General features: G+C 34.5%; 1 pseudogene; it reads left to right on the top strand.

Annotated features, from left to right (window-relative positions):
- LOC109831269 overlaps window positions 4,619–6,463 on the top strand; it is a 5,681-nt pseudogene continuing 3,836 nt past the window's right edge.

Genomic DNA, 6,463 nt, shown 5'->3' with positions numbered 1-6,463 from the left:
GAAGCTGCCACCTGGCGTCGTGTTTGCTCCAATAAAAGCATCGTTCTTCTCTCCGCCATTTCAATTTCCAAAATAATCTGTCGCTTCGTTCTTAGCTCCGCCCCCTCAGTTCCCAAAGCTCCGCCGCTGCATTCTTAGCTCCGCCGCTTCATTCTTAGCTGTCGTTCTTTCCCCCGTTCTTCATTTCCCAAGACCGGCTTCGTCTGTTCGACTCCCCAAGTCGTCTGTTCGACTTCGTCATCTACAGAAATCGTGATCTGCCTCGATCACCCAAGCGTCTCCGAAGGATGCTACGCATATATAGAAAGCCTCAGGTTCTCATCCCCATCTGTGTTATTCCCACAGAAGACTATCGACAAAACCCTTGGCGAAGGCTGAAATTGGTCGACGGCGTCACTGGAGGAGAAGGTCGTCAACGTCACTGGCGGTCGACAGGTCAGTTTACTGAAACCCTCAAAAATTGTTACCGATGTTGTTAAATTTACTTTCATCGAAATTTTTATCATATATTGTGAAATTTGATAAAGCTGAGCCTTTTGGTACTCAAAATATATTGTGCAAGAAAGCTCTTGAAAATTTGATTGTGACAATTTGGTTATAGTCAGCGTGAGCAATTACCGACAATGTTTGTATGAATCTACATCAATCTGCTTTTGCATGATAAATTGATTTTACAAGAGCTTTCTTGCAGTTGTTGTAGTCAGGATGCAGTTGACATGGCTAGGAATGAATGAAAGTTGTTGTAGTCAGGATGCAGTTGACATGGCTAGGAATGAATGGAATTCTTTTTTTTAAAATGCAAGAATTGCCTTTTTTAAAATGTTTACAGCTCAGTTAACTGATCTAAGATAGAAATTGGAGCTCTGTTCAGTGCATATTGCTAGGAATGAATGGAAGTTTTTGTAGTCAGGATGCAGTTGACATGGCTAGGAATGAATGGAATTCTTTTTTTTTTAATGCAAGAATTGCCTATTTTAAAATGTTTACAGCTCAGTTAACTGATCTAAGATAGAAATTGGAGCTCTGTTCAGTGCATATTGCTAGGAATGAATGGAAGTTTTTGTAGTCAGGATGCAGTTGACATGGCTAGGAATGAATGGAATTCTTTTTTTTTAATGCAAGATTTGCCTATTTTAAAATGTTTACAGCTCAGTTAACTGATCTAAGATAGAAATTGGAGCAATTTTTGTGGATTCATGTCCACTTTCATATGCTTTTATTGGTTTTAATTTTTTTCCCCAGTGTGTGAAATGTACTTTCATTGGCATTTTTTGTATTTGTTATGTTGCTCTTAGCTGATCAATTTGATGCAGGTTTGGGTAGTAATGTGATTTTTGTTAACTTTCCATAGTATCTTCCAATTTTCAAATATTACAAGTTGCTACATTTTGGGTAGTAATCTGATTTTTTGTGCAAGTTTGGGTAGTAATCTGATTTTTTATTAGTTAATTCTGTACCTTGAAGGTAATATTAGTGCCATGATTATGATGAGTAAAAATGGTTGTTAATCACTGAAATTGCACTTGACACTGGACATGTCAGCTTGCATTGCTTTAAACTGGAAACATATTGCATCATATAGATTATATCCTCTTTATCATTATTGGACATGTCAACTTTAAACTGGAAACATGTTGTACTGTTGTATATATCAGTATATAGCCTGTAGTGCTGAAACTTACAGATCTTTTGGTGTTTAAACCTGTGATAATCATCTTGCCAGGGGCTTTTCTCAAGATGATGTGGTTTTTTTTAAATGTACTATATGATGACACTTCCAGTTCACTGTTAGCTTTGTGGAAACTGAGGAGTTTCCTTTTTCTTCAGCTTTTCCACGATATGAATGTGCGACCAAATATGTCTGTCAGATTGTAGGCATGTTGTAAAATTTATTAAATCCATGGTAGGCTTATCTATCATATACGTTCTCTATTGTGGCACCATTTTGATGGGTATGACAGGTGGTGATTATTATTACAAGGTGAAGTAATTGCTATTACTTAATTTGTAGATATGACTTGTAAGATATAAAAATGAAAACATTGGTACATTTTCCTTAGAGGCAAATATCAGAATCAAACATTGCACCATTTTAGATATAAAAACAACTTTGATATATTGTTTTCTTAGAGGCAAATATCAGAATCAAACATTGGTACATTTTCCTGATTAGTCATGATCTGTAGCAGCTTGGAAACTTTGAATAGGTCAATTACAATTTTTCAAGAAGTAGCAAGCAACATATTCTTTTGTTCCAATATGGCTAAAGCTCAAGTACATGAGACAGTGAGGTTTTATATGAATGCATTAATGAGAGAAGTAGCTATCTCTTACTCAAATTCACTGTTTGATGATAGTTTGTCATATTTTTTACATTGTTTTCTTTTGCATCATTTTGCTATATCAATTTATACCTTCCATTATGTAGAAACTTAGAGCCATCCCTTTCCCATCTAGGGCTGTAATCACAAATACTAATATACATTTTTTTTTGTTAGTGATGGCGATTGTGAAACGAACAGCAAGAAAAAGAACATTATCATTCTGGGGAAGGGATGGTCATCAAATTAGGCGCGCAGTCCCCTATCGCAACCCAACCAAGCTAGATTATATGACACATAAGTTGAAAAGAAATGAGACACTAGATGAACACATTTCAAATATGTGAAATATATTATTTAATATGGAAGTTCAAAAGGAGCCTGAATTGAGTGAAAAAGAAAAAATAGCTGGATTGCTCAATTCCTTGCCGGATGAGTTTGGATTTATTAAATATAGATTGCTTAATAAGTCTACTTTTGATGAGGTTGTATGTGAATTGAGACTTATTAACTTCGATTGGGATTTTAAGAGGCTATGTAGACGCACTGCAATCTTGTCCTTGGCACCAAACATCTGTATTGCCCGAGCTGAGAATATGAAGGGAATACCTTGGTTTGGAAGAGTTCAGAAGAGATCTACTAAAAATGTCAACTACGAATAGTTGTTCGAATATCAACATTTATGAGAATTTGAGTGATTGTAAGGAATCTCTTTGCATAATTAAAACATGTGTCATTTCCTTTCTTATATTTATAATGTGTTTGTTATTGTAGTAAGATGAGAAACATGAGATCTCTATTTATTTATTGTTATATGGTTAAACTTTAATGATATTCTCTGTTTACATGATCTTATTTGATATGCCCTGTTTATGAGAAATAGTAGCTTAAATTGTACGTTAGTGATATATCCGACGAGTATAGCCGACAACAATTGTGTTGTCTCCTCATCTCATGCAAATACATCATGCACCTTCTTAAGTATTTGGCTTGACATTTCATCATCTTTTATGAAACAACATGCTAAATACCTTTAATGCTTTTATTGATATGATTGTCATGGTGGGTTTACATATTATTGGGTTAATGTTGTTGTTGGGTTTGAAGTTGGAATGCAACTATGATATTCAAAGATAGATCAGTTGGTAATAATGGAGATGAGGGTATCATGAGTGTGGATCTTATTAACAAGAAACAAGCAAGATTCAATAGAAGAATGTTGCTGTTGGACAAACGTGCAAAGGCTAGCAGAGCCAACCAAGGTGCGATACTAAACTTAGTTTAATTTATTTTATTGGTTAATTACAGAAACCCATTCTCTAAAATTTTTGAGGGTTTCAGTAAACCCCTCAAAGATTTTTTAACACTAGCTCAACAAAAGGTTAGTGCAAGTATTGGTGCGAATACCAACATAGTTTGCGGGTTCTCTGCAATTAACTTTGTGATATATTTAATTATTATATAGAGCCCTTTTTTGATTTTTTAAATAAATTATTTCAGGTATCAACTTTGTAGAAAATAATTCTTCTCACATCTACGATGATGTGCGTTCCTGTATGGATGCTATTGACAATGGATCACAATTAAATTCTTGTCAGAGCCATGGAGCAGGAAAAGAAAATTCAAATACTTATCCATCACAAATAAGCGTTCATAGAAATCGGAAAATGACTAGAAGACCATTGGGGAATATATCAAGCTGTGTCGTAAATCTATCAAATAGTTTTGCTTTGACTAATTGTCCTGCGAATATTGCAACTACATCAGAACATAAATCAAAGAGAATGAGATCTTCTCAGACGATCTGCATTAGTGATAAAGATTCTAATACACGAGCATTGGAAGGAATATCTTGCTGTACAATGGATTCTTCGTCACAATCTATCTTTGAACATCACGCCAGAGAGGGAGATTATCTTTCAAATTTATTTTCTAATAAAGCACAAGAAATATCTGGTCAAAATGCTCCTGTTCAAACATCAACGCAAACAGTTTCTATATTAAACAGAGGTATTGTAAATTCTATGTTATTTCTTTATTCTATATCATCTTATCATTTACTTTTTAGGTTTCTTTGTTATCATTGTTAGGTTTAACCTTTCATTAAATCTTTATAGCTACAGATGATACTAATGTAGATGCTCAAAGACTACCTAATTCTACTCAAGATAGTAAGTTAATCTTTTTTTTTGAAAATTTTATTATTTATCTACATTAAGTCCATACTTGATTCTTGAATATCATTCCAAACAGGTTATTTTGATGTGGGCGATCCGATTTGGTCATGCATCTACTGTGATGCTAATATGTGGTTTGACGAACGTGTCCGGAAGGATAAGAATACTACTATTCCTAAATTTTCTCTATGTTGCTCGAAAGGAAAAATTCAACTTCCTTTGTTGAGAGATCCTCCAGAGCTTCTGAAATTCCTTTTGACTGACACTGAGAGTAGATTGAGCAAACATTTTAGAGAAAATATTCGTGCATATAACATGATGTTCTCATTCACTTCAATGGGAGGAAAAATTGATACTTCTACACACGGTGGGCCAGGGCCATATGTTTTTAGGCTACACGGCCAAAATTACCATAGGATTGGAAGTTTGTTACCAACGCCAGGTTCTGCACCAAAATTCGCCCAATTATACATTTATGACATAGAAAATGAAATATCAAACCGGCTACGTGCAGTCAGGTATGTATCACTTTTATATTTTAAATGGTTTTTTAAATATAAGTATCATGTAATAAGATCATGTTCACTTCTTTAGATTAAATACTTAACTATGTTAAGTTATGATTACTTTGTCAATTACAAGTTATATATCGCATAACATCGCCAATAAATTATCGTATTCTTTTCTTTGTTATTTCTGTATTTATAAATACGTAAACTAATAGTTATGAATGAAACATTTTTTGCAGTTCTTCTGATCCTTCTAGAGGGTTAGATTCTACCATTGCTCAAAGTTTGAAAGAGATGTTTGATGAATATAATCCATTTGCAAAATCTTTTAGAATGGCTAAAGAGAGGTTTGATAACGAGGAATCCGCAAATGTAAGCCTAAGGTTGATTCGTAAAAGACATAATGATGGCAGGACTTATAATCTTCCTACAACTTCTGAGGTTGCTGCTCTTATCGTAGGAGATGTTGATAGCTTCAATGACGATAGAGATATAATAGTAGAGTCACAAAGTGGTGAGCTTAAAAGAATCAACGAGCTGCACCCATTGTACTTACCGATGCAGTATCCTCTTTTGTTTCCCTACGGGGAAGATGGTTATCGAGAGAATACTTTGCATAGAGATTCAAATAATGCATCTCGAATTAAAAAAAGGCTTACAATGAGAGAATTTTTCGCATTTAGACTTCAAAATAGAGATAACGAAGCACCTACAATATTATTATCAAGGAGATTATTGCAGCAGTTTATAGTAGATGCTTATACAATGATTGAGAGTGGAAGATTGTCATACATTAGAAATCATCAAAAGGAGCTTAGAGCTGACTTATACAAAGGTCTTACTGAAGCTGTTTTAAGAGGTGAAACTAATCCGGCTTCTCAGGGGAAGCGCATTATCTTACCATCCTCTTTCACTGGAGGTGCGCGATACATGATACAGAATTATCAAGATGCTATGGCTATTTGCAAGTGGGCTGGATATCCGGATTTGTTCATCACTTTCACATGTAATCCAAAATGGCCAGAGATTGTAAGATTAGTTAAGAGCTATGGTTGCAATCCAGAGGATAGACCGGACATTGTTTGTAGAGTCTTCAAACTAAAACTTGACCAACTTATTCGAGATCTGAAGCATCACAAATTGTTTGGTTCTGTCAAGGCTGGTATGAGAACATATCTCTTTTTAATGTATATGTTGTTTGTGATGCTCATCTAAGAAAAAGGTACATGATGAATTATCTAATTCGTTAGTTATTTACAAATAATTTCATGTTATTTCTAATTAGTTTAATTTTACTATCATAAGTCTGAAACTTGTGGAAGATTCTTCGTCTCATCGATTTAGTCAGATTCCACCCGAAAAAGCTTATTCCATCGAGGATGATTTTTTGTTATTAACTGAACGGAAGACACTTGATGAAATTCGAGAGGCACGAGAGGTAATTATTTTGAAGAAG

The sequence above is a fragment of the Asparagus officinalis genome, chromosome 2 (assembly GCF_001876935.1).
Source record: "Asparagus officinalis chromosome 2, Aspof.V1, whole genome shotgun sequence".
NCBI classification, from domain to species: Eukaryota; Viridiplantae; Streptophyta; class Magnoliopsida; order Asparagales; family Asparagaceae; genus Asparagus; species Asparagus officinalis.
The sequence above is the reverse complement of the archived record's forward strand: the minus strand, read 5'-3'. Positions and strand labels throughout refer to the sequence as shown.